Genomic DNA, 24523 nt, shown 5'->3' on the forward strand with positions numbered 1-24523 from the left:
TTTTTTTTTTAACCAAATGCTTCTGCATTTGATAATCCTATGGTTTTTGTTCTTCGGTTAGTTAATGTGATGTGTCATAATGATTGATTTGTGAATGTTAAACCACCCTGCAACTCATGAATAAATTATACTTGGTCTGGGTGAATGATCTTCTTGATATGCTGTTGGCCTTGATGGCTAGTATTTTATTGAGGATTTTTGTGTCTATGTTCATCAATGGAATTGGTCTGCAGTTTCATTTCTGTGTTGTATCCTTTCAAAGTTTGGGAATTAAGGTGATGCTGGCTTCATAGAAGGAATTGGAGCATTCCCCTCCTTTAAGTTGTTTTGAATAACTTGAGAAGAATTGTAGTTAATTATTCTTTAAACGTCTGGTAGAATTCAGCAGTAAGTCAATCCAATCCTGGACTTTTCTTTTTTGAGAAAGTCTTTATTACTGATTCAATTTCTGTCTTGGTTATTGATCTATTTAGGTTTTCTGTTTTTTTCATGGCTCAATTTAGGTAGGTTGTATGTGTCCAGGAACTTATCCATTTCTTCTAGGTTTCCTAATTTGCTGGCATACATCTCTTTTTAATTCTTTATGTGGAATATTTTGTTACATTTCCTTTTTCACCTCTAATTTTATTGATATTGGTCTTCTCCATCTTCTTTTTGGTTAGTTGTGCCAATGTTATATCAATTTTTTTTTTAAACAGCTCTTCATTTCACTCATCTTTTGTATTGATTTTTTGTTTCAACTTGATTTATTCTCTAATTTAAGTTTTTTTTTCATTTCTCCTTACTAATTTTGGTTTCAGTTTATTGGGGTTGTTTTAGGTCCTTGCAATGCTCTGATAGCTCATTTACTTTGTGCCTTTCCAATTTCTTGATGTAGGCACCAATTGCTGTAAGCTTTCTGCTTCACACTGCTTTTGCTGTATCCCATAAATTTTGATATAATGTATTGTTATCTTCATTTGTTTCCAGAAATTTTTTGGTTTCTCTTTTGATTTCCTCAATGACCCACTATTCATTCAGGAGCATATTGTTCAGTCTTCATATCTTTGCATATGTTCTAGAGATTTCTGAGTTGTTGATTTCCAGCTTCATTCCATTGTGGTAATAAAAAATGCCTGGTGTGACTTTGACTTTTTTTATTTTGCTGAGACTTGCTTTATGTCCTAGCATGTGGTCTACCCTACAGAAAGTTCCATGCAGTGATGGGAAGAATGTGTATTCTGCAACTGTAGGATGGACAGTTCTGTAGATATCTGTTAGGTTCATTTGGTCAATCGTGTTGATTACCTCTGTTGTTTTTTCTGCTGATTTTTTGTCTGGTTGATCTGTCCATTGCTGAAAGTGGGATATTGATATACCCCATTATTGTTGTTTAGGAGTCTCTGTCTCCCTTTAGGTACATTAATCATTCTTTTTTTTTTTTTTTTTTGACAGGCAGAGTGGACAGTGAGAGAGAGACAGAGAGAAAGGTCTTCCTTTTGCCATTGGTTCACCCTCCAATGGCCGCCGCGGTAGGCGCACCGTGCTGATCCGATGGCAGGAGCCAGGTGCTTCTCCTGGTCTCCCATGGGGTGCAGGGCCCAAGCATTTGGGCCATCCTCCACTGCACTCCCTGGCCACAGCAGAGAGCTGGCCTGGAAGAGGGGCAACCGGGACAGGATTGGTGCCCCAACCGGGACTAGAACCCGGTGTGCCGGCGCCGCAAGGTGGAGGATTAGCCTAGTGAGCCGCGGCGCCGGCCCCATTAATCATTCTTTTAAATAGTCAGTTTTCCCTCTTTGGCTGCATGTACATCTATAATAATTTCATCTTCCTGCTGAATTAATCCCTTAATCATTACATAGTGTCCTTCTTTGTTTATTTTAGCAGTTTTTATGTTAAAGTCTATTTTATCTGACATTAGGGTGGCTACACCAGCTCTTTTTTGGATTTCTTGGGCATGGAATATCTTTTTTCATCCCTTTACTTTCAGTGTTCATGTATCTTGTGGGTGAAATATGTTTCCTTTAGGTAACAAATAGATGAGTCTTCTTTTTTGATCCATTCAGCCAGTCTGAATCTTTTAACTGGAGATTTGAAGCTGTAAGACCACTGCTAAAAGTAAATATTAAAATAATATTATAGTAAAGGGTTAAAAAGTTTAGCTGCTGACAGTAGACATCCCTTAAAATAATTGTGTCTCCACCTGCCTGCAGAATAACCTTCGGAAACTGCCTTGGGAAACTGCTCTGTGTAACTGTCTCACAAGATAACACTTGCAGAAGTCCGGAAAAGAGTTGCAATAAGGTTCTGTGACCATTGTATAAACTTACCCCTTCCCTCGCTAAAATCGCCCTGCAAAATAGCTAATCACCAAACGCCCCGCATACATATGTTAATCAGGTGGCTATTGTCTTTAAAAACTGCTGTAACCCCTGCTCAGGGCTCTCTCCCTCTGCCTGTGGTGCTGGGGAGCCCATTTGAGCAAACGTTTGTTAAATATCATCTTGCTTTTGCATCTACTGGGCTGGAGTTTTGGGTCTTTCAGCGACCACCCGAGCGCATTGGATTCCCAGATTTGGGGTCCTTCAAAGCCATTTACTTTCAAGGTTACTATTGATAAGTAATGACTCGTCCCTATAATTTTTCCATAAATATTCCTATTGTTTACTATGGATTTCCTTTGTACTTTTGTTGCGAAATTTTCTGCCTTCACACTATTTCATAGTGTTGACCATGTTTCTGAGTAGCATATCCTTAAGCATCTTTTGTAAAGCTGGACAGTCTGTGACAAATTCTTTTAATTTCTGTTAGTTATAGATTGTCTTTATTTTAGTGTAATTCTTAAATGAGAGCTTTCCAGAGTAGATATTCTGGATTGACATTTTTTTCTCTTAAAACTTAGATTATTTCTTGCCATTCTCTTCTAGCCTATAGGGTTTCCAATGAGAAGCCAGCTGTAGTCTAATTGGAGATCCTCTGAAAGTAATGTGGTGGTTTTCTCATGTACATTTTAGAGTCTTTTCTCCATATTTTACTTTGGAAAGTTAGATTACAATGTGTTGTGATGAAGATCTTTTCTGGTCATGTCTTTTAGGAGTTCTCTGTGTTTCCTGTACTTGGACTTCCTTTTTTTTTTTTTTTTCCAAATGGGAAAGTTTTCTGTAATTATTTCAGTAAAAATGTTTCTATTGTATTTGCCCTTTCCATGCTTTCAGGAACTCCTAAGACCCAAATGTTGTGTCTTTGATAGTAACCCATAAATATCCAACACTGTTTTAAATTTTTCTAATTTCTTCTTTTTCTTTCTTTTTTTTTCTGCCTGACTATAAAAGTTCTAGAGATTTGTCTTCCAGCTTGGATATTCTTTTTTCTACCTTACTGAGTCTGTTGCTAAGGTTCTCCACTGCATTTTTTATTGATCTGTTCAATTCTTCATTTCTAGTATTTCAATTTGATTTCTTTTTAAAATGTGAAAATCATGGGAAAATTTTTCATTCATGCCATGTATGTATTTCTTCAATTCATGAATTTGCTTCTGTTTGCTTCTGAGTAATCGTATGATTATTTTTTAATTTCATTACCAGCATTTCATCAAACTCTTCATCTTCACATTCCAGTATTGAAGTGTTGTTGTGTTCTTTTGGGGGCATTCCATTTGTCTTCCTTATTCTTGTTTCTTGAAATTCTGTATGTTTATTTTTAGGCATCTGTGGAGATTTTTTTTTCCCTTCTGATGGCTTTTATCTTTGGACTATGCCTCTGTGGATTATTGGAGCTTCTGTTCTTTCAGTGAATACCCACATGCATATGCTACTTGTGGCCAGGGAGCTGTTTTCAGTGCTCCAAGGAAAGGGGAATGTCCATGGGGACACCCAAGTAGGGTGTGGTAATTTTTTTTTTTTTCATCAGACGGGAGGATTGATCAGCTTATGCTGGCAAAGTCTCACTCTCACTTCCTCTCCTCCAAGGCAACCAGTGCCTGGACACTAGCCATAAGAACCACACAAAGGATCCGTGCAGTCCTCAGGCTGAGCACAGATCCTGCAGCAATGACCCTCCCCAGGCAATAAGGGAGCCCTGAGTGTGTAGGGCTGTCCACAGCGACTGCCTACAGACCCAATCACACCTTCCTCCCTCCCAATCAGCCACAGTGTTTCCACAGCCCCAGCACACAAGCTAACACAACTGTTATGTATTCCTAAATGATACCTGCCCCCTCTCAGCTAGTTACAGGATGCCATTGTCAGGTGGTTGGAGAGAGAGAAATATGCACCCTTTTTGTCCCCTCTAGGTTGGCAGTTACACTGTACACATTGGGCTCCAAACCAGACTCGCACCAGGCTCTCCCTGCAGCTTTATCGCCAATGGTTTGGGCTGCTGTGCTCTGGTCTCATCTCACTCTTCTAAGCTGGTGCTGAGGCTTTTGACTGCTGGAGTCCTTTGCTTGTGCTGCACATCCACAGCCTCCACATAGACCCACAGCATCCCTCTAACTTTCATGGAGTGTCCACTGCAGTTTTCTCCCTTATTCTTCTCTGAGATTGCACCCTCTCCACTTTGTTAATATTATCTTCCCCTAGACTAGAGCAGTAAGCTCCCTCCCTAACCCAACATCTTGTGCTTTTCATAATGGAACTTCCTGAGGAACATACAAGAAAGCGTGAGGGATGGCAGGAAGGCAGAGTAAAACCAATTACCTGGCACAGATCTAGAAGAGGCTAGCAGCAACAATAAGGAGAGAGGCAACAAGTCTTCTCAAGACTCTTCTTCCTTCCTAAAGAGCAAACCTTGAAATTGAAAATAGAAATTCCATAAACTCTGTGCACTGCATAGTACAGTTTAAATTGGGGTGAAAATTAAGGATGTGCCCATGTGCAGGCATACATGTAATGTACCTCAGCCTTGGAAGTACGTGAGGATGGTATTTCAGTTGTTCTTGGAATCCCTAGGTTTCAGTATACCTCACTTTGCTTATTCTCAGAAGTGTCTTTATCATTGATTCTTCCTGGAGCAAACGAGAAAAAGCAAAACCACCAATGGCAGAAGAGTAACCACAGAAAACAAAAAGTTCCTATCTCAGGAAAAGGTTCATGGAAATCTCAAGTCAAAGGTGGGAGAAGAACACTGCTGGAGTTCCAGCAAACCAGTGCATACTAAGTGATTTTGAATCTAATGTCACACTCATTAACTACAACATAGCAAAGGACATGTCAACTACCAACTAGAATAATTCAATGCTTTATACTAGTGACTTAGTAGCAAGGGAGGTGTGAATAGTTGAAGTGGTAAATATAATATCTTTTAGCTTCAAGGGTATCCCATAATATCTAATATTAAAAAGAATATGTTTCCGGGGCCACCACCAGCAGTGCTGGCATCCCATTTGGGCACTGGTTCGAGTCCTGGCTGCTCCACTTCCAACACAGCTCTGTTATGGCCTGTGAAAGCAGTAGAAGTTGGCCCAAGTCGTTGGGCTTCCACATCCATGTGGAATACCTGGAGGAAGCTCCTGGCTCCTGACTTTGTTTATTTTTTTTTAACATTTTATTTTATTTTATTTTATTTATTTGACAGGCAGAGTTACAGACAGTGAGAGAGAAAGAGAGAGAAAGAGAGAGAGAAAGAAAGGTATTCCCTTCGTCGGTTCACTCCCTAAGTGGCCACAATAGCCAGAGCTGCCAGGAGCCAGGTGCTTCCTCCCAGTCTCCCATGCCGGTACAGGGACCCAAGCATTTGGGCCATTCTCCACTGCTTTCCCAGGCCACAGCAGAGAGCTGGACTGGAAGAGGAGCAACCGGGACTAGAACCTGGAGCCCATTTGGGATGCCGGCACTGCAGGCAGAGTGTTAACCTAGCATGCCACGGCGCCAGCCCCAGCTCCTGGTTTTGGAACAGTGCCATTGAGGTCATCTGGGGAGTGAACCAGCGAATGGAAGACCTCTCTCTCTCTCTCTCTCTCTCTCGCACCGCCTCTGCCTCTCTGTAAATCTCCTTTTCAAATAAATAAATCTTATAAAATGAATACATTTTACAAACACAAAAATACAAGGCGAAACCAATTGTAAAGCTAAAAAGAAATAAAAGAAAATCAGAGATGAAGAAATAGTGAAATCATTAGCTAGGGGATTTAAAACATATTTATTTACTTTTATTTATTTTAAAGACAAGAGAGACAGAGATGTACTGAAAGAGATTTTTCATTCGTTGTTTTTCTCTTCAGATGCTTCAATAACCAAGGCAGAGCCAGGAAAATCCAGGAGCTCAGAACTCTATCTGAGTCACACTCACATTGATGGGAAGGATCCAACTATTTTAACCACCATCAGCTGCCCCCTCCTAACCACAGTGGGCATTAGCAAGAACCTACAATTGAAAGGGAGATAGGATGAGGTCCCAGGCACTTCACTGTATGATGCTTATGTCCTAAGCAGGATCTTAACTGCTGCAGCAAAGAAATGCATACCCCTAAGGAATTTTAAATAGCAATAATAACATGTTCAGAGAGCTACTGGAAACTTTGGAGAATATATCTGAACACATAGAGAATTTTTCCCAGTGACATGGTAACTGTAAGATTAAGTCTAATTGGGAATGTTAGACATAGAAAAAAGCAGCAATAGAATGGAAGAATGATTTTGGCAGATTCATAAAATTGGTCTAGCCTACAGAGCTTACCAAAGTAAAGTAGGAAAAAAGAGTAATATAAAAGTATAAAACAAAAAATCCATGAGCTACAGAAAATATTAGGTTGTATAAAGTATTCCTGCTTCAGAAGAAGGCAGAGAAAAAATACTTAAATATTTTAAGAGATAATGACTGAAGTTTTTCCAAAAAAATGAGGTATCTAATGAGATTTCCAAAAACATAAATTCATCCTAGTAGGACAAATAGAAAGAAAAGAAAAAAAAAAAAAGAAATGTACCTACACCATAGTCTAGTTGCAGGACGTTATAAATGAGATAATCATAAAGAGAATCAACATGAGAGAAGGAATTAATGTCATACAGGATAGCCCAAATATGAAATCTAGCAGATGTCCTGGAATTCAAGCCAGTGGGGCCCTGTGCATTCTGTATTTGGAGTGGCTGCTGCAAGGCTTATGTCAAAAGTGCCTGCCTCACTCCTTGGGAGCTTCCAGTTTTACCGTGAGAATAGCAAGGGAGTGGCGATTCCATCCTTCTGAGCTCACAGTTCACTGTAAAAACAAGTTACCTATCCCACCTCTGGCAAATAATATTACAAAGCAGGTCTTTTGATGGGTTTTGTCCTACTCTTGTAACTGAATGTCAAGCTGAATGTCAAGTTTTTTTCTTCCCCAAAATTGTGCTTAAAAACCCCAGTCCCACCAGCCCCTTCAGGTTTGGCATCTATTGGAGACACCCCCTGGCCACTCCACCAGGAGGTCTCTGACTTAAAAAATTATGCTTTTAATTACGTCTTGCTTTTCTCTCTGCCTTCTCTGCTTGGGAATTCTTCCATGTGAGGCAAAGAACCAAGGTACTCTTTTCTCCGCGCTGCCATTTCACCTGTAACAAAGCCACTGCCTGCAATGCTGGCATCCCATATGGGTGCTAGTTCCAGTCTGACTGCTCCACTTCTGATCCAGCTCCCTGCTAATAGCCTGGGAAAAGCACTGGAACATGGCCCAGGTTCTTGGGGACCCAGAAGATGCCTGTCTTTTATTTTCAGCCATGCCACCCCTGGACATTGAGACCATCTATTGGGTGAATCAGTGGAGGGAGGATTCTCATAACCTCTCTCTCTCTGTCTCTGTCTCTCTCTCTCTCCCCCTGTCTCTAACTGACTTTCAAATAAATTAATAAACTATTTAACAATAATGTTAAACACACACTTATTGCAGCCTAAATGACTCGTGTTTTCCAGTATTTGGAAAGATGTGCTATAGCCATGTTCTATGACATTGTTTGGAATTTTTCTTTTTTATACAGACACTTTCATAGAGTTCATCCTGGATAAAGTTTAATAAATGAGTGTTTTAAAGTACAATGTTAAAGGCAAAAAAAAATGTTTTGAATATGTTCAGCTCACTGTAAGAAAGAATGGTCTGAAAAGAAAAAAAAAATTCCTTAATATTAAACCAGATAGCTTGGAGGCTCATGCCCTCTTCATAATAGCATCAAGTGGTGGATTATCTGAGGTTAGAAAGTAAAGAACAGAAGTAAGAACAACCCTCCTGGAAGAAGCACTGAGAAGTTCCGTTCACATTTAATGAACAAGAAAGTTTTGTTATAAAACGAGGATTTGAGAGCAATAAAAGCTAAATCAATGTCCAACTTAGCAGGCAAGTACTTATAGGTTTTCTCCCTGTTAGCATTTACCTTAATTTATGTTCAATGCACAATAGTACAAAAAGTACCATGCGCAATAATAGGTTATGTGCCATTGGCAAAAATAAGGAGCACCTTCTTTGGCATCATATATATATTATTCACAATTCTCTTTAAAATGATAATAAGTATTTAAATAAACTTGATCTATAAACACTATTTGCAGGTGACATTAATATGGATCTTTTAATGAACAATAATTTTAGCTTTAAAATCATACGATTTTTACAGCTAACTCACCCTGGAAATTGATACTTGCTATAAAACACTTGCTATGTTTTAATAATTTTTGAAAGTCTTACAGTCTTGATTGAAACTGTTACCTACTGTGAAAATGAGAAAGGTTTTAATTAGCTTTACTGAAACTGTTTAGATGTTGAAGAATGATGAAAATCCTTTTTTAATTTTTGCTTGTTTTTATTATTAGATTTTGTTTAATGGAACTCATTATATAACTCGTTCACCCCAATTGTTTAATTTTCAAAGTACATTTTATTGAAATACCCGTGGCTAGAAAAATTCTTTCAGAATGGAAAATCCCCTCAAATCCAAATGGCAATTAAATAAAATAGGTCAGGCTGATCCTGTGCCTTAAGGGAGGGAAAGAGCAGGTCTGAGTCAAAACATAATGGGAAAGGAAGGGATGTGACATAAAGTCAGGCAGAAGAATCTGACATGTGCTCATAAAAGTTTCATTAGAAACTTAGAAGTAAATTTTGTAAGTTAATGCTCTGATAGCCCATTAGAATGTACTCAAACAGTACGTTTTATGTTATAGTGGTTGCATAAATGGCAAAGTCAACAGACATTTTCTAGGATTTTTTCCACCTATGGTATTGATAGAATTAAATATTGATTTTTCACAAAAACAATATATTGGGATCCACAGTCTGTATGACAACTCTCAGAGCACAGAACCTGGAAGTGCAAAGTTTTACTAAAGAGACTGTCCTCCAAAGTGAAACAGGGACCCTCAGAAGCAGCATTTCAGTAACTGTTGATGATTAATTTCAAAGCAAACTCTTTTTACTTAAGAGTGTCTGTCTCCTGTCACCCAATACTCATTATGTTAGTTATAAGAAATCACAGATATTCAAAGGATACCTCTCTTCCTGGAGAATTTAGAAGAAAAGGAATTTTTATTTGTGCTTGCTTCTGAGTTAGCTCAATGAGATACATAACTCTCATGTATTTCTCTGTCTTTTTCTATGTGTGTGTGTGTGTGTGTTTATGCACACACACATACACACATATTTTCCATGTCAATTAAGGACATGTATTTCTTTAAATTTCAAGTAATTAAAAAATAAAATGTTTTCAGGTCTCACCCTGAAAATCTTAGCATTGTTTCACTAAAAATCTGAATTCTATGAATGTATAAATAACCTGTAGCAGAAGCATATGTGCTATTATAATTTTTGTTCTAAATGAACAATTTTCAGCCGGGAATATCTGATGGATTAAAGTTAGGGATACTGCTAAACACCTCACAAAACACAGGATAGTCTCCCAATAACAAAGAATTATCTGGACCCAAATGTTAACTGCACTGAAGTTGAAAAACCCTGCTGTAATTGCTGTATACATCCTCTAAGTAATACTCCATGAGAGATACCTAGGCAAGGTTTCATATGGCTCATTAGCAACATTATGTTTTAAAGGATTATTTATTAGTATGCATTGATATTTTGGTCAAATAACCATAATAAAATTAGAAGTATCTCTCACATGCATTTTAGTTAACAGATCAAACATTATTTTAAAATTATTATCATCAAATTAAGAACTAAAGTGTTGCTTTCTCCACATTTGTAATTTTAAATGATCTGTTTAATTTATTTGAGAAGCAGGGGGTAGAGACAGAGGGCACAAAGGTCTGGATTAGGTTGAAGCTGGGTGCTGGGGAGTCAATCTAAGTATTATACATCTACACATGGCATCGCCTTTGCCTCTCAAGTTTCTCATTAGCAGGAAACAGTAATCAGTATCAGAATTGGAAATCCAACCAGTTAGTCTAATGGGGATGTGGTGGTCTTAAACAGTGTCTCAACCCCTAGGTCAAGTACCTACTTATCTCCAAATTTAGAAAGAGAATGTTTATTAAAGTGTTAAATGTAACTAAATCTTAGCAAATATTCAGTCCTTTCACTTACTTTCCAGATGCAAGAGCTAAAAAGTTTTCTGCATTAGATTACTAGGTGGGTACTGCACACAAGAAGGAGCAGCTTTTTAAAAACTGTTGAGAATGCATCCATTGGAATACAATTTAAAGGGAAATGCACTTGATTTAGAGTTTCCCACCTACTCTAGCTTCACCATAGAACAAGCCAAAATCTTGAGACTCACTTTGGCAATGAATCTATTCTCTTAATCCCTATTACCAAACTGTGTGACAACCATGGCTTGCTATTATGGGTTGTAAAGCTCCCTTTCCTCAAGTGGGGCAACTCTAGTTGGACTTTACCAGATTAAATCCTAGCCCAGCTATTTCTCACTGCATCCTCTAAACTTTCTGCTGTTGGATTTTTCTGAAGCTCATTGCATCAGCCACATGCATCCAAGAAATTTTATCAATCTCTGTTTCTTGAGAATCCAAACTAAGGAATTGTGAACCCTCCCCTACCCTTCTACAACACTATCTAGTGCTATCTCTATACAAGTCTCTGGGGAAACTTTATGTCTGCAAATAGAATGATTGTAGGCCAAAGGATTTGTTAAAGCTAATTAACCACTATAGTTAGGAGTGGATTCTGAGAGTGCTGAGTGAAGGGAGAAAGCAAAGTTGATCCTCCAACTTCATGGATGGAATTCTAAGGTATCCCATCATTATTCAATATTTTTTTTGGGAGAGCAGTGCAGCTGCTAAGTATTTCATTAGTATTTCTTTAATTATTTATTTTAATTTTATTTTTTTGATAGGCAGTTAGACAGTGAGAGAGAGAGAGAGAGAGAGAGAGAGAGAGAGAGGTATTCATTTTTCCATGGGTTCACCCCCAAAGTGGCCGCTACTGCTGGGCCGGTGCATTGTGGCCGGTGCGCTCCGCCGATCCGAAGCCAGGAGCCAGGTACCTCCCCCTGGTCTCCCATGCAGGTACAGGGCCCAAGGACCTGGGCCATCCTCCACTGCCCTACCAGGCCACAGCAGAGAGCTGGACTGGAAGAGGAGCAACCGGGACAGAATCTGGCGCCCTGACCAGGTTTAGAACCCAGGGTACTGGCACCGCAGGCGGAGGATTAGCCTAGTGAGCTGTGGCACCGGCCGCATTTCATAGTATTAAACCAGGATGGAACTCAAGTGGTTAGGAATAATTATCTGATGTAATGAGTTTGGCATTTCAAGAGGAAAAAATAGTAGCCTTAGATATACATATTCATAAACATTAAGTTTAGCTATATCTCCACAGTAGAGAATAGATAGACAGATAAATTGTTTACTTTTGCTATGTGAAATGTAGAAATTTGTCTTGCTTAAGGACTATCAAACAACTGAAGGACACAAATATCTCATAAAATGACACTTCCTTCCTGAAAATATACCCTCATCTCCTCTTCTCCAGATGAGAAATTGGAGTTGAAATCTGTACATCAATTGAGTAAATAAGTTATAGGTTTTCTTTATTTTTTCCTTTTAAGATTTGTTTACTAATTTGAGCAGCAGAGGTACAGATAGAGGGAGGATGACACACAGAGAGATCCCTATCAACTGGTTCGCTCCTCACACGGGTGCAACAGCCAAGGATGGGCCGATCTGAGGCCAGGAGCCAGGAGTTTCTTCCAGGTCTCCTATTCAAGTACAGGGGCCCGAACACTTGGGCCATCCTCCACTGTTTTCCCAAGCCATTAGCAGACAACTGGACTGGAAGTGCAGCAGCTGGGCATGAACCAGCACCCTCATGGGATGCCGGTGGTGCAGGTGTTTGCTTAACCTACTACACCACAGTGCTGGCCCCAAGATCTGGCTTTATAGGCATGGGAGAGAATGACTAGCAATATCTCCTAAAAAGACTGCATTACGGGAAACAAAGTATAAAGTTGATTAAGAGGGAATTGTTTGCTTGTTTTCTTTTTTTAATACTATTCAGTGAACTCTCTACTTAGTGTAGGGTTAATCTTAAGAGTGTAAAATTAACTGGAAATAGATCTTTAAAAAATAAGAATGGGAATGGGAGAAGGAAGAGAGAGAACGGTGGGAGTATGGACAAAGGGAGGGTAGGGTAGGAAGAATCACCATGTTCGCAAATTTGTATACGTGAAATACATGAAGTTTGTATTCCTTAAATAAAATTTAAAAAAAGAATTTCACAACAAAAAAGAGAATTGTTTAATATACAGTGTCACTCTACTTTAACACAGCATATAACATTATGACAAGGATGTGTTGTAAGTTGCTGAGAGACAGCTCTTGTAAGTTTGAAAGAACCAGTGGCTCACATTAAATAAGCAGTGGTAAGGTATAAGAACTGTCCTAAAAGATTATGCAAGAAGAGATCTAAAGACTCAGAAAATTTAACATGTCCTAGTCAGCCATATTGAAGACAAGAAGAAATACCAGCTTCTGTAGACTGGAGATTAAAATTTCCTACACAGAAAATTTTATCAGGAGAATCTCAGATATTCATTGCCTAATGCAAAAATGATGACATAAATTTATTTTAGTTAATCGTGCCTATCACATGGTACACCAGGGCTCATTGTAGGAGATGCTTCTATAGAACTGGACTCCCTAGTAGCTACTGGTATGATAAGATACTGGCAATTCAAGTACAAAATGACATAATTAAAAATAGAAATAAAATGGGAATAATTACCAATATCAGTTCAAAATGAGAGACAGGTCTCTCACTAACCTAGGTTTATGCCAGTAGATAGTATGATATGGTGTTCTAAGAACCAGACAGAAAGGTAGCCAACAAGAGTGTTGCTTATACATAATCACAAGACATCAAAAATGAGTGAGGCAATATATTTTTCTGTTTCTTTTTTTTAGTTGATTTCTTTTTTTTCTAAGATTTATTTATCTGAGAAGCAGAGTCATAGACAGAGAGGGGGAGAGACAGAGACAGAGAGAGAGAGAGAGAGACAGAGACAGAGAGACAGAGAGAGAGAGAGAGAGGTCTTCCATATGCTGGTTCACTCTCCAAATAGTTGGATCCAGGAGCAAGGAGTCAGGAGCCAGGGGCTTCTTCTGGGTCTCCCACGCGGATACAGGGACCCAACCACATGACCATATTCTGCTGCTTTCCCTCATCATCAGCAAGGAGTTGGATTGGAAGTAGAGTAGCCAGCACTTGAACTGGCACCCAAAAGGAATGTGGTGCCACAGAAAGAGGCCTAACCCACTATACCACAGTGCTGGCCCTGGGGGTAATACATTTTTAAATTACATTATAGTCAAAGGTTTAATGCTCCACTAAGTAAATAGTTATACAAATAAGAAGTGAAATGACCACAGTTCTGTAGATATTTAGGCCAGGGCAATAAACATTAATGACATAAAAATATGTTGTCAATTTCATTCTTATACATACAGTGAATTTTAAAATAATCATAGACATTTAACACTGTAGTAATATAGCATTGCAAACCATTTATTTGGCAAAGATATAAAATGTTTGACAAAACTATTCTGTACTTTGAATTGCATATACAAATCACATTGAATTTGTTACAAACTAATTAAAAATTAAAAAGTATGAAAAAATAAAAATAAAACATTTAAAAACTATTTGCAGCAATACTGATACACAAAGGTGTTTCTTATTTTGTTTCTGTTAAGGTAAATTGAAAATTGTATCTCAAAAGTTAAAAAGAAGGAAGAAAGAAGGAACAGGAAAGAGAGAAAGGAGGAAACGAGGCAGGAAGGAGGAAGGAAGGGAGGAAAGAAAGGGGCAAGGAGGGAAGGGGAGAGTAGGAGTGAATCATAATTATATTCTTATAATTGTAACTATGAACTACATTGAATCTGTTCTCTTCATGTTAACATCACATTACCATGAACATTGATTAGAAATTTTTTGCAGTAATTATCACATAAATGTGACCCTGAGAATCCAATGTTCCAAATTATTCCATAAAAATTAAAATAAAAAAGGGGAAGAAAAGAAAGGGTGGGGGAAAGGAATGCACGGAATAAGGTAGTACCAAGCAGTTACATTGGAGTCATATTTCCTTGCCCAATTTTCAGACCTATTTTGTGATGGACATAACTGATCCAATAAAGTACTGGACTGTTGTATAGAAACATCGTTTAAGTTCTCTAACAATACAGTATGATTCTTCCAATGATTCTCCAAATGAAATATGGATGTGAGAACTCTGCTATAAATGAATTCAAAACAACATCCTCAGGTGGTCATACACTGAGGAAGGAGAACTGTTCAGATATTTTGGGAACTCTTGGCTATGGTTGTACAGTTGATACTAATACATGAGAATCTTAAGTGTTATCATAGCTCCGCTGATAGTTTGGGCCATATTTGAGTCATGTTTTAAAAGGAGTCTTGGGGCCAGCATTGTGGCACAGTGGGTTACATATGGGTGCCGGTTCGAGACCTGGCTGCTCCTCTTCTGTTCCAGCTCTCTACTATGGACTAGGAAAGCAGTAGAAGATGGCTCAAGTTCTTGGTTCCCTGAACCTGTGTGGGACCTAGAAGAAGCTCCTGGCTCCTGGCTTCAGACTGGTGTAGCTCTGGCCGTTGCGACCAATTGGGGAATGAACCAGCAGATGGAAGACCTTTCTCCCTCTCTCTGTGCAACTCTATCAACTAAAGAAACAATTTTTTTTTTTAAAAAGGAATCTTAACTCAAGTCCATTTCCAGGTGGATTCCCTAGATCTATGGATCTACTGGACAGTAATTTGCTGAATATATAATCAGAATGCATGCATTAGCAATTTTAAGATAGCATGTCAGTTGTCTCACCTGAAGACTAAGAGCAATGATGGGTAAATAGAATACTCACTGGGACATGCTCAGTCGGACTCGCCCTGGATGGTGGAGTTGGAAACGTGCCAGGGGATTCCAATGCAATCCCATCAAGGTGGCATTTGCCAATGCCATCTCACTAGTCCAAGTGATCAATTACAGTTCACAATTGATGACTCTGATATGTCTAAGAGTCAAAGGGATCACACAAACAAGACTAGTGTATGCTAATACTAACTGATTGAATCAAAAAGGGAGAGAACCATCCAACATGGGAAGTAGGATACACAGCAGACTCATAGAATGGCAGATGTCCAAGGTGGCATGTACCAATGCCATCTCGCTAGTCCAAGTGATCAATTTCAGTTCACAATTGATCACACTGATAGGTCTAAGAGTCAAAGGGATCACACAAACAAGACTAATGTCTGCTAATACTAACTGATAAAATCAGAAAGGGAGAGAACGATCCAACATGGAAAGTGGGAGACACAGCAGACTCATAGAATGGCAGATGTCCTAAATAGCACTCTGGCCTCAGAATCAGCCCTTGAGGCATTTGGATCTGGCTGAAGAGCCTATGAGAGTATTTTAGGCATGGAAAGCCAAGACAATCTGGGGAAAAAAAAAAAAAAAAGAAGACCTAACTGAAAGATCTCTGCGAGTGTGATCCCAGTGGAAAGAACGGGGCCATCAAAGTAGGAGGTACCTTTCTCTGAAGGGAGGAGAGTACTTCCACTTTGACCATGACCCTATCGGAATAAGATCAAAGTCGGCGAACCCTAAAGGCTTCCATAGCCTTGGCAACTCATGACTAGAGCCTAGGGAGATTACTGACGCCATAAACAAGAGTGTTAAATTGTTAAATGAACATCAAGAGTCACTGCGTACTTACGTCCCATGTGGGATCTGTCCTTAATGGGTTGTCCAATGTGAAGTAATGCTATAACTAGTACTAAAACAGTATTTTTACACTTTGTGTTTCTGTGTGGGTGAAACTGATGAAATCTTTACTTAGTATATACTGAATCGATCTTCTGTATATAAAGATAATTGAAAATAAAAAAAAAAAACCCTGGTGTTAAATTGGTAATTACATAGAAAATTAATCAATTTTTTTAAAAAAATTATCATGTAGGATCTCTGTAATTAATGTGCTGTACACTGTGATTTAATGCTAGAACTGGTACTCCAACAGTATTTTTCAATTTGTGTTGCTATGTGAGGGCAAACTGTTGAAATCTTTACTTTATATATACTAAACTGATCTTCTGTATATAAAGAGAATTGAAAATGAATCTTGATCTGAATGGAAGGGGAGAGGGAGCAGGATAGGGGAGGGTTGCGGGTGGGAGGAAGTTGTTGGCGGGGAAGCCATTGTAATCCATAAGCTATACTTTGGAAATTTATATTCATTAAATAAAAGTTAAAAAAAATAGAATACTCATGACTGACCTAGATCTTCACAAACATACGAATAACATAAAAATTATGACATTGCATGGCAATAATATGAATTAGTTATACTAATATGATATCAAAGATGTGTGCCATGTTCATCATTATATTCTTGTTTTATTTACCCTTCTGGCACAATCAAAATCCCGATAGGCAGGAGAGAGTACAAATAGAACAAGTATATATTCACATAGTAGTACCAATTGGAGCTTCTGTTCTGAATACAGAGTTTTTAATAGTGTCAATGAACATAAATTTGACCACTAGTATATGTAATTTTCTAGGAAAATCCATTTCTCCATACCCATGATTCTGGAAAATTATATGCAATTGCATTCACATTGTACAGACAATTTCATGGTCTTGCCCTAAGGCAAGGTTCATTATTTTTCGCTGTGTTATAATATAATGTGACAGAATATAGTCCATCTGGAGATTCTGTGAACATGTCATTTATCTACTATATCAGTGCCATTATGAAAATTCAACCTGAGGAAAAAGAAATGACGACTAATCTGAAAACCTTGGTAATATGCTTGTACTTAGATGATGGGATAACATTCTCAAAATTTCAGTTGTTTCTCACACTGGTTAAATTTTTAGGGATTAAGTTGTCTGGACTATGCCTAAACATCTCATGAAAAATAAAAGAAAACTTGTCATAACTTGAAATCATGAGCAAGAATGGAGAAATCTGGTGATTGGTAAATCACTTTGCCATTTGGCTTTAGAATATGATACTTTTAAGAATACTATACCAACCTTTTTAATTGGGATTCAAGAGACTAATAATCTTGAATTGAACTCAGAGTAAGAATGAGTATGTAGACCTAGCTGAATATGCAAGCAGCCCAGAAATATTTACTTACTTACTTATTTATTTATTTATTTATTTGAAAGGCAGAGTTAGAGAGAGGCAGAGTCAGAGAAAGAAAATCTTTCATCTGCTGGTTCACTCCCCAGAAGAGCTGCGCTGATCCAAAGTTAAGAGCCAGGAGCTTCTTATGGGTCTTCCACGAGAATGCAGGGGCTCAAGCGCTTGGGCCATCTTCTACTGTTTATCCTTGCCATAGCAGAGAGCAGGATTGGAATTGGAGCAGCAGGGTCTAGAACCAGAGTCCATATGGGATGCTGGCACTGCAGGAAGCAGCTTTAACTGTCACAGCACCGGCCCCACAGCCCAGAAATTTGTGCTTTGTTATTTGGAATACCTGTAGCACTATAAATATCCACAGTAGAAAGTGCCATATGAAATTTCTGGCAAGACCATAGGAAAGGTATCATTGCAGCTCTTTAGATTTCCTGAGAAATACAAAATTACATAACATTTACAAACAACTCCTGGCATGCTAGTAATCTCTTAGAGGATATAAATCATCCAAATATGGAGTCACATGATCTTGCAGACAGTCCTGCTCCTCAGGAGCTGGTCATTGTTGAACCCACCAAGTTATAATATTGGGAAGAAATCCATTAAACATGAAAATGATTTCTCTGGCAGTATGATAAAACTGTATAGGGGCATTATACAAGCTGTGTAAATGACCCAAACCTGCATCCTGTGTCTATCACCAGTGCTGTCCTTAAACCTCTCCTTCCCACTGACATTGTCAGACAGGATCCTTGTAGTCAGGTTACGGTGGAGGAACCAGAGCTGAATTCAGGGACGAATCCGTATAATATGCTTTGCAAGATAAAAACAGGAGCCATTTTCCTAGGCTCTAACTCTAAAATGACCATAATAACAATTTTAGATGGTGCACCCAGGATACTTTATGCGAAGAGACAAATAGCTCAGGTAAGAATAGACATGAAGTCGTAGTTGGTGGAATTGGGCTTAGTTGATTAGATGGTCAGGGTTATATAGCATAAAAGCATGTATCATTGATCTATGAGAGTCAATGATCAGAGTGTGCAAACTGTCTGACTCGCTAATATACACAAGAGAACAAACTCTGGAAAAATATGAGATAGTCAAAGGTGATTTGATCAGCTGATGTCAGAGAACCTCTAACTTTGGTCAATTGTACAGTAGGCTTATGTACAAAGTGAACAATGTGGCATAAATAGAAGTTATATATGAGCTAGAAGTTATGTATGTAATAGAAGTTATATCACCATTCTAGAAAAGGAAGCTATACATCTTATGAATAGCTACGAGCTTGGCACATATCTTGGCTATATGTTTGTTGTCCCCTAAAAGCTTCTCACAGTGCACTCTACAAAGAGTAATAATAATGTCTTATTTTTTGACAAACAATCATGCCCAGGTACTAATTTTGCAGAAGGGGAGATGAGAGAGTAGGCAGTCGGTAATCGGGTCCCACGGTCATTTTGACAGAATAGTGCAATAATGTTCAATGACACAAGATCTTGTCTACTTAAAGATGACAAACTGCAAGGGTAGTGAATGGCCATTCAGAATTATTATATACTTTAAAATAAAAGTCATTTGTTATCTGTTGGTGTGCCTGTAATAGGTAGAATGAGTCTAGAAACTAAGAAAACATATATAAGAATGTTGTTTACCAGCATAATTTCTTGCAAGTCCTATGGGAAATTGGTGCATCCTGTTCTCAAACTTGCTGTCTCTGTGAGACTAGAAATCCTTATCAGTTAGGGGACATCACCAAAAGAAATAGTAATTGCACCTCTAAGCTTAAAGCCCCTTCTGCTTGGTCTTTTTTTTTTCTTCTTCTATCAGTAAATGGGCAAAGAAAAACATAGATTACTAGCATAATTATTTGTTATTAATTCATGAGCAAGTATTGTATCAATAGAGTAGGAGGAAATAAGTCTGACACTTAGGTTATTCACTAAAATGCTGTTATGTACTCTTGTGTTGAGTTTAACTGTATGTGAGCAAATACAACAGCCGCAGCTATATATGTGCATGTAAAACAGTCACCAGACCATTTAGGAATGAAAATCTGTGTCATGCCTACAGACAGAACACCTAGGTCAACAAAAATGTAATCCAACCAAAATACTTTGAATGAGTGTTCCAGGACAGAGATAAAGAGTAATAGACATGAAAATAGAAACAACCAAAGCAACATGGGCTGCTTTATTATTATTATTATCCATTCTCTTCTAAGTTTTTCCAAGCAGAGTGAACTCCGTCATACAAAGAGTGAACTATAGCAAATGTTGGTATGTCTGCCTCCGATGCTTTTAGCCAGGTTAGTTCAATCTTCTAGCTGCAATAGAGTGTTGGCTATTATCAACTTACAGTTATGGGGGTTCTCAGAGAACTGCTTTGGACTGACAGGTGGTGACTTACCCAGAATGGTTTGTTTACTTTCCTGAAAGTTAGTCCACAGCCAACCAACTGAATTATTTGGAGTACAAACAACCGTACACATTTCTTACCTTGAGGTGCAGTTCATGCCAGAGAGTCTATCTTTGTATATTAGTCCAAGCTTAAAATTAGCTGAGAGTACAATCTTGCTAGATTCTGCTGTTTCCTCTGTCCTGCTTCATTTACTCTAGTACAGGTTTATCCTAAAGAGGACTCCTCAAAAATGAACATGCACTTAAATCTGACTCAGGTTCAGCATGTAAGGAATGAGAACAGGACCCCCTGACTTAAGATCTTTACATGAGCCCCTATTCCACTAATAACATTGAGTTCAAATTGAGCTAATTCATACCTTGAATATAGGTTAAAATTTTTATATTACCTTCTTTTCCATTATTAAATCACTATATGATATAAACATTTAAACAAGAGACTTTTATATCAAAGAATCAAATTATTTACCTATTTTAGTGATCAGAATGTCAATAGTGACTGAGCACAGAGATATACAGAAAGATGTTTGAACAGATAATTGAAGGAAATACATTAGATATGTGCATACATGAAATACATAGAAATCACGATTATAATTGTACATCAAAACCCTTTGTGGAAGCCTCTGTCATACTTTAAGATTGTTTAAATACAGACAGGACATCTGATTCAGCTAAAAAGTAACTATTAAAGTTAATTTAGTGCTTCTTTTTTAATAGAAAACTTTTATTTAATAAATATAAATTTCAAAAGTACAACTTTTGGATAATAGCAGTTCTTCCCCCCATCACTACCCTCCGACCTGCAAACCATTCCATCTCCTACTGCCTCTCCCATCCTATTCTTCATTAAGATTCATTTTAAATTATCTTTCTATACAGAAGAGCAACTTTATACTAAGTAAAGATTTCAACAGTTTGCACCCACACAGACACACAAGTATAAAGCACTGTCTTCAAACAGTAATTTAGTGCTTCTTAATGGAATAATTATTTGACAAGGTTTAAAATGTAATCTGAATTTAATGTTCTATTCAAGCTTTCTACTTTTTGCTTCTATCACTATTTCAAAAATCTACTAAGATGTATGCAACTACAAAATTGTCAATTTAATTTTGTCATTTGAAATGTATTTTAAATTTACTTTGTTTATTTATATTCCTTTAAGTTGGATATGTATTTGTGGAGTTTGTGTGCCTGTATTTTTTTTTTTTCTTACTGGAAAGTTTTACAAGAGTCAAGTTCACTATACTGATTATTTCAAAAATCTTTACTTTTGATTTTATTTAAAATTATTTCTTTCCATGTTTAAATTTTTCGAGATAATATCTTTAATTTACATTATAATTAAAAGCATAATGGCTCCACTAAGTAAAAAGTTAATAAATAACAAGTAAAAACAACAAAAACGAGTCCAGAAAGAAGATAGACAAGAAATATAAATAATAATCAAATGAAAAGATGTTCAACTTCACTGATATAAGGTAAATTTTAAATAGTAACAAAATCATTAAAGCTATAATAATATATAATTCCGATCATTTTGTATGACCAACGTTTAAAACAAAGTTTGATAAAACCCTGTATTTGCAGTAAAACTTAATGTTTTGTTTTCATTATCAATAGTTTTCCTTTAGTCTTCTGATTTAATTTCCAATCATTTCCCATTTTTTAAAGATTTATTTACATAAAAGGCAGCAAGGGAGAGAGAGAGAGAGAGAGAGAGAGAGAGAGAGAGAGAGAGAGAGATCTTACATCCACTGCTTTACTCTCTAAATGGCCACAATAGCTGGAGTTGAGCTTATCTAAAGCCAGGTGCCAGGAGGTTCTTCCAAGTTTCCTACATGGATGAAGAGGTCAAACCACTTGGGGCTTCTTCTGCTGCTCTCCCAGGCTCATTAGAAGAAGGCTGGATCTGAATTGGAGACTCTGGGATTCAAATTGGCATCCATATGGGATGGCAACAGCAGAGGCAATGGCTTGATGTTCTATGCTGCAGCGCTGCCCCAATTTTCCATATTTTTACATAGGTGGTTAGTATATGCAATTCTATATATTAAAGAGAAAAGGTCCTATTCTTTTTTTTATTTGCCTTCTGACATTTATTTATTACATAGTACATCTTGGCTTTCAAATTTTATCTTTATTTTCCTTTTTATTAATATATTTATCAATGTATTTTATTATTTCATGTGAACAGAGGTAAACAGAAAGAGAGGGAGAGACAAAGAGAGAGAGAGAGAGAGAGAGATCATCCATCCACCGGTTCATTCCCCAATTGACCACAACACTGGGGGTTGGGCCAGGCCAAAGCAGGGAGTCAGGAGTTTCTTCCATGGTCTCCCACATGGGGGAAAGGGCCCAACCACTAGAGTGAACCCCTACTGTTTTCCCAGGTCATTAACAGGGAGCTGGATCATAAATGGAGCAGTCGAGACTCAAACTGGCATACAAATGAGATGCCAGTGACACGGACGACGGCTTAACCTGCTACGCCATATTGCCAGCTCTATTTTCTTTTACATTTATGAGGACATGCTTTCAATTTACTTTATAATCATAGAATTAATAGTCCACAAAATAAATACTAAACAATAAGCAGTAGAAAGGCAATTGTTCCACAGGAACATAGAAAAAAATGCTGTAAAAATTATGAAATAATAAGATGTCTGTTTCACTGGCTTATTTCACTAAGAATAATGGTCTCCAGTTATATCTGTTCTGTTGCAAAATATAGGTTCTCATTCTTTTTTATGGCCAAATATTATTCCATAGTGTATATGTACTATATTTTCTTTATCCATTCTTCAGTTGATGGACATCTGTGTTGATTCCGTATCTTAGCTATTGTGAATTGAACTGCAATAAACACAGGGGTACAGAGAACATTTTCATATGCTTATCTTTGTTTAAGAGTTTTTCAGAAAAAAAGCTTGTTTTCAAAACTTTTAAACATTTAGATTTTTGAGAATTACCTGTTTATATTACATTATGATATAGTTTCAGTGAATTCTAACTATAGGTTATAGCCTACATGTTTTCTGATTTTGAAAAATATATACATGGTTCTCTATATTGTAATCAAATTCTAAATTTCCTTACAATGACTTATTTATTTTATTTTTTCTTGTCAGGTATAGTATATTTTAATTACAAAATCCAACATGAAGGTAATAGTGATAAACAGATTAAATGAATTTATTGTTTATTTTACTAAAAGCACTATGTGCATGTATACCTTCATGTTATTAATAATCAACCTCTTAGAATAATGGCTGTGAATTTTCCTATTACTTGTGTCACTATGCTTGTCCTTTATTAATATCAGCTCAGTTAACTATTTACCATTTCCCTTCTTGTCTACCATTGGGTACTACTTTATTTCTAGGTGAGATTTCTTGAAAATAGGAGAGAGACAAATTCAGATATAATTTGATTCCCTAAGAGACCAGTGAAGGCATTCATGTTGGAGGTGGCAACTAACATTCTGTTTTTATTTATACTGTTTCATGATTTATTCTTTTTTTTTTATTTGACAGGTTGAGTTATAGACAGTGAGAGAGAGAGAGAGAGAGAGACAGAGAGACAGAGAGAAAGGTCTTCCTTCCGTTGGCTCACTCCCCAAATGGCTGAGCCGATCAGAAGCCAGGAGCCAAGTGCTTCTTCCTGGTCTCCCATGCAGGTGCAGGGGCCCAAGCACTTGGGCCATCCTCCACTGCCCTTGTAGGCCACAGCAGAGAGCTGGACTAGAAGAGGAGCAACTGGGCTTAGAACCCGGTGCCCACATGGGATGTCGGCGCCACAGGCGGAGGACTAACCAAGTGAGCCATAGTGCCAGCCCCTTATTAGCCCAATTTTAATATTGAATGTTCTGTTACAGTAAGTTCATTAATTAATGATCTTTGTTAGAGGTGTTTTTTTCTGGTAACTGCAATTTTAAAAAATTGAATGTTATCCCCCAATGTTAGAACCGTTTATGCCATATAGTCTGAGATCAAGGTGAAAGCGGTCAATGGATTCTTTTCCAGATGTGAGTGTATCAGTTTGCAGGTATCTTTCAGGGAGGAGAAATCTACTTTACGACCCACCCTTTGCTCATCAATGTAAAACTTCTCACATGAATTGATCCTATTAGGAAATGCATTACCAAGATTAGTCATTCCTTCCCCATACGTACTAAGTTTTCCTACAATTTGTCCTTGGCCCAATATAGTTTGAATTATTCTCTGCCTTTCAGCTAGTTTGTTGTTAGCCTTTGATTACTCACTGCAAAGGATTGAATGTTTTGTGTTCCCTCAAAATTCATAAATTGGAATCTAAAACCCCCAAATTTTGGTATTGGGCAACCAGGCCATTGAGAGGTGATTAGATCATGAACACAAATCTGCATAAATGGAAATAGTGTCTTTATTAATGGAACTCCAAAGGGCTTCCCTACCCCTTCCTCCATGCAAGGTCATATAAGGAAGTAAGTCCTCACTAGATATTCAGTTTGTTGTAAACTTGTTCTTGAACTT

This window comes from Lepus europaeus, chromosome 6 (assembly GCF_033115175.1).
Source record: "Lepus europaeus isolate LE1 chromosome 6, mLepTim1.pri, whole genome shotgun sequence".
Taxonomy (NCBI): Eukaryota; Metazoa; Chordata; class Mammalia; order Lagomorpha; family Leporidae; genus Lepus; species Lepus europaeus.